The sequence below is a fragment of the Ictidomys tridecemlineatus genome, chromosome Y (assembly GCF_052094955.1).
Source record: "Ictidomys tridecemlineatus isolate mIctTri1 chromosome Y, mIctTri1.hap1, whole genome shotgun sequence".
Taxonomy (NCBI): Eukaryota; Metazoa; Chordata; class Mammalia; order Rodentia; family Sciuridae; genus Ictidomys; species Ictidomys tridecemlineatus.
The window spans coordinates 8772431-8783454 of record NC_135494.1 but is presented as its reverse complement, the minus strand read 5'-3'; the positions used below and the strand labels follow the sequence as shown (position 1 = coordinate 8783454).

General features: G+C 37.5%; 1 pseudogene; it reads right to left on the bottom strand.

The window, feature by feature from the left end:
- Positions 1-2146: 2146 nt before the first annotated feature.
- LOC144372165 (melanoma inhibitory activity protein 2-like) lies at positions 2147-10801 on the bottom strand (annotated as a pseudogene).
- Positions 10802-11024: the final 223 nt, after the last annotated feature.

The window sequence follows — 11024 nt, the reverse complement described above, 5'->3', positions numbered from 1 at the left end:
ATCAATGACATGGACAATAACATATGTTCTCAGAGACAAGGATACACTGTGACCTGGTTAAGAAATGTAAAAGATGTGCCTGTTTTCTAGCACAGTCTGAAAACTCCTTCTATGTTAAACACAGACTTACTAAATGACCCAGCAATACCACTCATATGTGTACATCTGAAAGAAACAAAGTTATATGAGTGTTAACAGCAGCATTATTCAAATAGCCAAAAAGTACAAGTGACTAAGTCAACAAACAAAATAGTTTAATAAATAAGGCATATCCATCTAATGAAATGTTGTCCTGCAATAGAAAGGAATGCAGTACTGATGGCATGCTATGACATGTATGAACCTTGAAAATATTATGCCAACTAAAAAAGCCAGTCAGAAAAAGACAGGATCTTACTAAGCTGCTTAAGGTACTGATTTTATTTTTGATGAAAGAAGAATCACTTGGCACTTTGTCCCCCATGCAGACAGCCATACACCTATCCAGAAACAGTTAGAAACATGCTTACTGAAAAGTTCCTTGGAGAAGCCAGGTTTCACAGCATGCTTTGCATGGTCCTCTCTCAAGTTCCTTGATGCCACAATTCCTTTCAACACCTGTTTCTCTACTAGATCCTCCAGACAGAAGGCAGCATCTTCTGAAATATTCCTTCTAATGCTATGTCAGTACCCTGCCCAGACTTTTCCATTTCTGCCTTCCTCCGGACCTCACCAGAGAGCCACTTTCAAGGTTGCTCATGGCAGAGCACACTACACTCAGAGAGCATGCCCTGCAGCCTCAGAAGATGCTCTCCTAAGAGGCATGGGATAATGGAAAAAAGGAGACTCAGAAAAAAGTGCATCATGTAATTTATATCAGAAAATTTTTTTATAGATACATAAAATATATTCATATTTTGAATAGAGGTTCACATGTTCCAAAGGAATTGTCATTTCTTATTTCCAGGAATCTGTCACTTTAAAACTCTAAAAATAGGAGGCCACGTTTGTCATATTTTGGACCTTCATAAAGTTGTATGTTGAAAAAAAAAGTTGCATGTTGTCCTCTGTCCCAATATTAATATAGCTAATGCCATAATGACTCATTCAACCAAAATTTCAGGCAAGGATTTATGAACAGCATGCCATCACCAACAAAGCCCTTCCAAATGAATCCTCAAATGAACACCTCACCAGGCTGGATATCCTGGGAAGTGGAGCCATCTAAAACACCTATTGAAATTAGGCCACCTGCCATCCTTAATGAGAACCCACCTGTCTCTTTTCCTTTAGAGTCACAGCTTCCCCACTGGTACCCCTGAGTTGTTTATTTTCCATTTTACATGTTTGATTGTTGTTAAAATATACATGACATGAAATTTGCTATGTTAACCATTTTTTAAAATATTTTTTAGTTGTAGATAGACATAATACCTTTATTTTTTAATATTTGGTGCTGAGCCTTGAACCCAAGACCTCACATATTCTAGTGAGTGCTTTGTAACTGAGTTAGAAACCCAGCTCTCATTTTTTTAACATACAGTCCTTTTACTCAATATGAATACTCTCTAATCCATAGCATATTTGAGAAATATTGATATCTCTGAGTGTATAAATTTAATTTATTTCAATAAAATTCTACCATACCTATTTCCTCTATTGTAGAAGACTAGATGCTCACCAAGTGCAAGAAAATATTTCAGGCCTTTGGTAAAACCACTATAGAATCAAAGAATCCCTGTAATGAATAAAACATTAGAAAATAATTCAGGTCTAATTGTTATTGGTTATATATATTTGGCTTGTATTTGTTTAATAATGGAGATATTCTCCTTTTCTTTTAGATTATTATTAGTGGTTATTAAAACATAATCATGAGCTGGGATTGTGGATCAGTGGCAGAATTTCTGCCTAGTATGTGTGAGGCACTGGGTTTGATTCTCTGTACTACATATAAATAAGTGAATGAAGTAAAGGTCTATCAACAACAAAAAAAAGTTTATAAATAAAACACTTAATCATATACCTATTAGTTTCATTTCCTTGTACTATATTTTTCCACATCAGTCATATAAATAAGACTATTTCTTTAATTATGACAGCTCAAATATCAAGAACAGAATTCTTCTTAGTCATGGGAATTTTGATTTTTATAATAACAGCCCAATTATTTAGGTAAAGTACATATAAGTATGTACTGTACATATTTTTGTGATGCTCCATTAGTGTTTCCTGGAGGAGGTGGAGGAAGTAAAGGTCCTTTTCTCATGAACAGACTCCTTGGATTCACAGAAAGCAATGGACCTCTGATTGGAGGGTAAGATGAGAAAGAAAAGCCAGAGCCAGTTGCTTGATTTTCAGCAGGGAGAGCTGAATCAGGTACATTGGAATTACCTAGATCAACTTTAGTATTATTTCTACTAGATTCCATTTCTGAATATGTAGGCCCATCCATTTTATCCAAAGGCAGCATACTGGAACTTCTGAGTTCTGCTGATCCAGAAGGTCTACCATATTTAGAATAACATTCATCTTGCCGTTGTAGAGAAAGACGTGGATCAGAATATGGTTGGCCTGGTGAAGGGATCATTTTCCTATGGGCCTGTTCCCATGGATGTTCCAGAGGCCCTATGTCTGAAGGCACTCTCTGAGGATAAGTTGACTTATCACAGTTTGATTCTCTTCTTTTATTGCTAGTTGGATGGTCCAGAGGATTCTCTGGGCCCCTTGAGCCTCTTTCTCCTCCTACTGGCACCACAGTTGAGGGTATGAGTGTAGCCTTCTTTTCCAAATGAGAAGGTCTTATTTCACATGAAGGTTCACCCAATGGTGAGGGACCATTTGAAAAATTCTTTTGCCAAAGGCTGTATTTGAAGCATCAAGCACAGAAAGATCTTTTTCTACAAGCTTAAATTATAACTATTTCAGTTAATTTTTGTATATTGTCATCATTTTTTCCTTAAATTATTGAGGTATCTTTCAGCACATCTAGCTGCCAACTCATTACCATGAACTTTTTTCTCATAGTAAATAATGTGCCCCTGATAAAAACAAATGGTTCTCTCCAACTCTTCTTCAAGATCTTTTGATCGCTTTATATTGGTCTCCACCAGGTTAATTGTATGGCTGATCTTTTCTTCCTCTTTGAAAAGTTTCTCCTATTGCTCTAACTGGTAATTTTTTCTCCTATTTTCTTTGGAGTTTCATTATATTTTCTTGATATAATTCCATCACGACTTTAAGTTTCTGTTGGGGATTCTGATTCTCACTTTCAAACTGTGTATTTTCTGTTTGCAAAGATGCTTGTTCTGTCTTAAGATTTCTAAAATGTTCTATTAGGTTTTCTGTTGTTTCAATTACTTCAGATAATAAAGTAAAAATTAGATTTTTTTCTTTTTCTAAGGTTTTAAAAGAGGCCTTTAACTTCGCATCATAAACCAGTGTCTTCCAAGACCCTTTTGGCTGATCTTCTAAATGAGCACTAATTTCTGATTAACTCTTCAATTCCAATTCCAAGTAACCATCATCTGTTAGGACTTTCTCAAGCATGGGAGCCAAATCTTTTATCTGCAGTAAGTGTTCAGTCAGAGAATTAATGTGATTTTATTACTCTCCTAGAATTTGTTCTGCATGTACTTTAGAGTGTTCAAATATAATTTTCTGTTTAGTAAGGCCACTCACTTTTTCTTTCCATACTTCAACTTCTTGTAAAAGCTCTTTATGATTTTTCTGAACTCATTCAAAGCCTCTTTTATTGCTTCTGTAATTTTTTCTTTATTCATTTGAAATATTATCAAGTTTGTTTTAGCTTCAGGTATTTGTTATTTAAGGGATTTTGATTCATCTTCTAGGAACTTAATCCTTTTTGATATATCCACCATCAATTTATGCAGTTGATAATATTTAGATTTCTCTTCTTTTAGCTAATTTTCTAGAAAGAGTATTTCATTCTCAAGTTTAGATATGGACCTCTCCAGGATTTTATATATTGCCTCCAAGTTTTCTGTCTTTATTGACTCCTTCACCAAAATGATATCCTTTAAAGGTGACTCTAAGCCTTCATGTGCTTTTTGAAGAAGGCTAACATTTTCAAGAAATTGACATTTTTTTAATTAGTCCAAAAAGTTTTAGAGCAAGTTTTTTTTTTTTTTGTTTTTTCATGTAATGCCTGTTTCTCACAGACTGATAACTTCTGCACAAAAATAATAGAACAACAAAAAATTCAATAGCTGTACATATCACCAACTCCCATGGACAGCCATAAGAACTAGGGTGTGTTTTTCATGTCTTTAGTCAAGGTAGACCCCAACCCTACTTACATCTTCCAGGACCACCCCAAGTATGGCTGAGAAATAGCTTTTGCCTCTCCATCATGCTAAGGCTATTTTGGCTATTCCCTCCACAACCATACAATCCCCAGCTATGCCTAAATAGGTTGCAAACACTCAGGCCTGTGGTCAGGATAAAATCTGCACCAGGCAATGGAGCAAACCGTTTTGTACTAGTGAGTGGAAGGCAGGGGCTGTGGGCATGGATATGGGAATCCCTGGTTATGGGATCTCAGGGGCCTAGCACATTTACACTGCCTGTCAGGGAAATCTTGGTCCCTCCACTATGCTATAAATTCTGAACCAGTGAAGGTTCAAGACAGTCCAAATCAAGCCAGAGAGAAGTCCACTCCAGGTCACCCACCCATTTATTTGGTTTAGGACAGGCTAAGGCAGAACTTATTATGTGCCATTCTATATAGTCATAATATTACCCAGTTTGATGTAACTAAAATTCTAGAACTCTGTAAATTTTTTACAGAGTTAGTAAACCATATATTTATATTTGTACCACTTGCCCTTTTATTTAATTACTCATTCCTTTCCCTCCCCTCCTGTCCCCTCTGTTTATCCTTCCTTCCTTTCTTCTTTTTCCTATTCTTTCCTTTCAGTGTTGGGGGTTAAACTTCAGGGCCATGTACATGCTGGACAAGCTCTCTACCACTGAGCTACATCTTTAGCCTTGTTGACAATTTCTACAGAAGTCATCTAAATTATTCCATAGAAAAACTATTGTGTTAGACATTTGAAAAATAATTTGAGAAGAGTTGCAAACATGGAAATAAATAAGTTTTGATAAGTTGTTTTAAAATAGTATATGATATAAAATGTTTCTAAAAATAAATTGAGTTGGTTTTCATGTCATTTTTTGTAGAAAACTATTTATTTAAAAGTCTTTGAAATTTTTTTTCAGATTTTTTTCACTTCTCACAGGATATAAACACTTCTAAGAAAGCTGGTCATTATAAATATGTATCAAAGAGAAGGATAAAATAAGTGAGATCCTGCCTCAAACAAAACAAAATAAAATTTTGTGTGGGATTCTCACACAGACAGAAGACACCAGGGTATTCAACAGGAACCAGTGTTTATTTGTGTGCATCTAGCCTCAGTGGATTCTTATCTGAAGGCTGAACATTTAGTGTAGAAAGTGATCTCTTATATATTCTAGTTATTTTTCTTTTAAATACTAGTCTTTGTCTTCATATGAGGTAATAGACATTCCTGATTGCACATTCTATTTCAATACTACAAAGTAGCAAGAATGTTCAAGATTGATTTCTGAAGGGCTCACAATGATACAGATGGCATCATGTTCTTTTTCTTTTCTTCTGAGATATCTTTACCATAAAATGTAGCTCAGTTGTAAAGCATCCCTAGTGTCTATTTTTAGTACCAAACCAAAGAAACAAAATAAATGCATATGCACTTAATTTAGGGCATATGGTTTAGCATTATAATGAGTTATGGTGAGCAAAGTTTACTCTAGTTCACTTAGAAGAGCAGCTGTTTATCTTTGAATGGTTTAAAGCCTCTTCTAAAGAGCAGATTCTGAAACAAAGAAACAACTTCATGTGAAGTTAGCCATGAGCAACTCTCTGCCTGCAATCACAAGTGTTTCTAAGTTCCTGTCTGTCAGCTGAACACTTTGTAGGCCATTTCCTAGTGGGGAGAAAAGTCTGAATGAAAAGAAAACTTGAATACTTGGGCGATTCCCTTCTTATTTGGCTATTCTAATCAACTATCTGTCAGTACCTCCAGTATCTAACATGCAGAGAGGTTGAATAGCCTCCAAATATGGATCTTTGAGAACTGATCCTGGTCCTCACCTCACTACACATTCCTTGGTTGTTTTCTGAAGCACCTCAATACCCAGGTTTTGAAGGATTTTACTTTTTTCCACCTCTATGGCCTTCAGTTCACTGAAATTCTATACAAATTCAGCACATTGTAGTACTTGAAATTGGGAAGGAGTTTCTCTAGGCAGGAGATTTAGTCTTTCCAGCAGGCTATCTTGAACTTGAACCTATATAAGGCAGTCCCTTTAGGGCTACACAGTAGATCACAATGGGGCTATTACTTTTGGGGTTGAGTGTTAGCAATTGTTGCCAGAAAGGCATATCTCCCTTGTTCACAGGATCTCTCTCACTGAGGTACTACTTAATATTTGATGGAAGATGAAGGGTATCTTGGTGCCCGCCACTCACTTTTCTCACCTCCTTTGCCAACTGGTATCAGAATCAGCTTTTTCTCACACAACCCATTGCCCGAGGACCCAATGACCCAGGAGGCTTTAGAGGCTAGTTATGTAGAAGGGGTGAAGCCATTCTTCATTCTGCAAAAAGACACCTCTGTTCTTAGAGGCTGTAGTGATAGGAATAACCTGCATGTTATCTTCTAGACCATCTTGACAGTGAGGTTGTGAGGGTTGCAATCAGGAATTCCTTTAAATCAGCTGTCAATTATGGGTAGAAATAGACCCAGGAGCCTGTAGTCTTGGGCTAGAGAGAAGAAAGCATATTGGTTCCTTCTATACAATTTCAGCACAACTTTTTATTTCTTAGGTTGTTCCCGATATAACAACGCACTATATGTGCATACATATATGTACCTAGGTTAATGATTCTTATCTTATTCCACCATCTTTACACTTCATATGCTCCCTTTCATCCCTCCCTCCCCTTTTCCCCATCATAGTTCCTCTATTACCCCCCCATTATGGATTAGCATTCAGTTATCAGAGAGAAAACTCAGCCTTTGGTTTTTGTTGTTGTTTGGAATTAGCTTACTTTACTTAGCATAATATTCTCCAGCTTCATCTATATACCTACAAATGCTATAATTTTATTTTCTTTTAAAGCTGAGTAATATTCCATTGTGTATACATACCACAGTTTCATTATCATTTCATATATTTAAGGGCATCTACGATGCTTCCACAACTTAGTCATTGTAAATTGAGCTGCTATAAACATTGGCAGCATTACTAAGCCATAATCCCAGCCCACATTAACCATTTTTAAGTGCAAATAAAATTCAAAGTGCTCAGTACATTCACTATCACCACTATCTATTGATAGACTTCATCTTCATAACAGAAACTCAGCACCCATGAAATATTGCCACCCCATTGCCCATCATCCAGTCCCCTGCTTTCTGTTTCTGTGGGTTTGATGTCTCTATATACATCATCTAAGCAGAATTACATAGTAAGTGTCCTTTTGTCATTGTGTGACTAAACTTAACACAATGTGGGATGAATTATATTCCATTGTGTGGATGACAACATGTTTATCCATTCCTCCATCAAAAGATGCTTACATTGCTTGTACTTCAGTTTTGGGGAACTCCTACTTGGCATTTCTGGAAGCTTAAGCAGTATAGGAGGCGGGGAATCTACAGGAAATGAGCTGTGGTTGGGATCTCATGGGTCCATTAATTCCACCTTGATGTAATCTGTAGGCAAGAGGAGACATGAGCTGATCCAGGAGAGGGCACCTGCAAATAGCACAGATGCTACAGGTAAGGCCAGAACAACCTCTTGACTCTAAAGAAAGAGAGGAAATTATAAAACTCAAAGAAAGACTTGACAAGAGGGCCTACACCTAAGGAAAGATGAAGTTGCACCACACAAAGAACAGTAAGAAGAAATGAATGTGAGTGAAGTATGAGCAAAGCTCAGGTACACCCTTCTTCCCAACATCACAGGTTGCACTTGCCAACTTTTGTTGATCACTTGGTAAGAAGAAGGCTTAGTGTCTACTAGGTTTGAGCACTTCAATTCCAAGATATCTGTGACCTGCTCCATTTAACAGAAGGATACCATTTTACAGACTTTCCTTTTAAGAACTTAGAAGTTCCCTGAGTACAAGAGCTAAGTCTAATTTTTGCATGTTCCAAGGTGCCTCATGCATAGTCAGCACTGAGCCTTTCTGCAGTGTCAGACTGAGGGCAGGGGTCAGGCCAAAAAAGCAAAATTTAGGAATCCATCAGTTGAAAGAAGATGCAAGTAACTGGGTATATTGGTCATCCATTATTCAGAGGTGGCAATAGCCCCTAACAAGCCCCCAGGGGCATTTCCATATATCTTTTCAATATAAAGGCCAAACAAAGAAGGCACATTGCCAACAAGTTGGTGCATCCCAACAAGCAAAATATTATGACCTTGATTATGAAGTTGCACCCCCTTTCTCCACAAAAAAGCCTTAACTGATCTTCTCCAGACTCTTTACCATGGCTGATTTTAGGACTTCCAGCAAAAGAGTTCAATGTAGACAAACTCTCTATTTTTGTGTCACCTGTTTACTTGGCCACTGGCCAAGAAAATACAAGCACATCAAATGCTGGACACTTGCTTACTAGTTTTTCACAAACATATTCAATATAGTAGTTCGTAGAAATGTGCAAACAAAGCCTCTGGCCTTGAGCAGGGATTCAGAGATATTTACATCATTAAGATAAGAGAAATTACTAATTTGGCTCTACAGTAACAGCTGGCAGGGGGAGGAAATAAAAGGGAGAAGAAGAATCTCTCCACTTTTCAGGTGTTGTCTTTGGGTTAACTTGCCCAAAACACTGAGAGAAAAAGCTGCTTTTATCTGAAGTTCTGTAGACTTGCGAACTTCTAAGCCTCTCCCCTTACATTCTGGCTATAAATCTTTGAAACTACCTGAACTCAGGGTTTAGGGAATTGATTGATTACAGAAAATCTGTGCCCTCTGAACCTGGCTGCAGCCAAATAAAATTGCTTCCTCATATCTTCAGGGCCTCTCTTCATCTGTTCCTAAAACAATCCAGGCAGTCCTCTGTGTTTTGCTCTTGCAAATGAAACTCTTGTAGAAAACTATAATAAGTAATATATTGTATTATCTCTCACTGACCGTAGAGTTATAGTTAATTCTACCTATAACCAGAGACTGCTCCATGGGAAATGCAAAAAACCCTTGCTACCAACGTACCCAACAATGCTTTTTGTAACGTTCCCCTCTGATAATGATAACATCTCATAGAATTAATGTGTTACTGCCATACCTTCTCTAGGGAAGAACAACATCTATGTGCCTGGGCAAGTGCAGCCCCCTGGAATGTAACTAATGTGCCTAAAACCATATGGGCTACTTCAGTAACAGCTATGCAGAACAAGCCATTACCAATGGGTATGCAGAAAATTAGTATGGCATGATGAATATCACACCAATATTGCTAGCTGATAGACCAATCAAATGGACAAAATCTGGCTGGGTAGATGGGGCTATATTGAGTCCATACCCTGACCATGGATTTTGACAATTGCCTTGGTAAGATTATGCATGTCATAAAATAATTAGGATTCCAAGCACCCTTAATATACTATATATTATATATGCATGGATTTGTCTTTGTGCCAAATTATGCTTGTACCCACTATGCAAAAGCTTGTGTTACACCACTCTTTGCCAGGCTAATAATCAATTTTACTGATGTCATAAATATCACAAAGACAGACATCCCTTATGCAGTAAATATATCCTGCTGGCTAACAAATTGTCTAACCCATGCTATGAAAGCTAAATATCTATATATTCTCAGAGTGTCCCCAGCAGTCTGGCTTCCAGTAAACCTGTCTGGAGAGTGGAGGAGTCCATGGGACATGGAGATGAAGAATCTTCTAAATGAGATACTACACTGGACAAGGTAGACTCATCGTCACTGGAATTATTGCCCTGATTGCAACCATTGCCGCGACAACCACTGCCGCCGCTTCACAAACTCAGAACATCTAGACTGCTCAGACTATAAACAATTTGTCTTCTACCATGGCTGAAGCCTATGACATTTAAAATGACTAAACATATTGTCTCAAGCCACTATTTTAGTCATTCAGCAAGAACTAAACCTCTACCAGGAAAAACTAGATATTCTGTTTATGTTGCAAAGGCTCACTTGTGACTCTAAATTTTAGAGTATTTGTGTCACCCTATATGGTGTATCTGAAAATGTAACCTTACACTTCTCCAATTTTTTTTTAGTATATTAATGGTGTTTGGGAATGCTAACTATTTTATGACTATGCATAACCTTACCAAGACAATTGTCAAAATCAATGGACAAAGGTGTCTATCTTGAAAAACTTTTTTTGCTTCCATGAATTGATTGAACATTGGAAAAACCTGATAGCCGATTTAACTAATCCTTATAAAGCTATTACCCTGGCCCTACTGTTCATAATAGTGATAATATTTTCTCTTGTTATGAAATAGTTATGTAACCATTTGAAGACAACACAACAAAAAACAGCAATGCTGGCTGAAATCTTTGCAGCAGAGGAAGAGTGGGAAGATGTGGGGAAAAGTGCATAAATTACTGCATACATGGCATGTGTTAACCGAGTCTGAGTGGCAGGCCACACCACTTGTGCTAGACCTGTGAGTTACAAGCCACTCCCCTCGTGCTAGGCTTGGCTTTTGAGAGGCACAGCCCCGGGCCATACTTTGCAGTTCCTGTGCTTGCTCCATGGCCCACTTATTGATTGGTTGCTGCAAGGAAAGTTAGCAGACATTGCATTGGTGGCTGCCTGTAATCTGCTTAGCTACTGCCTGAGTATAAATACATGGTAACTGTGCAAAAAAATGAGACCTGTTTTCTGTTTGGTCTCTGGAGATCTTGATTATTGACTCTGAAGCTGCACTCTCCTCAACCCATTGCTGTGCACCTCCTGGTTGGATGAGGCCACACATA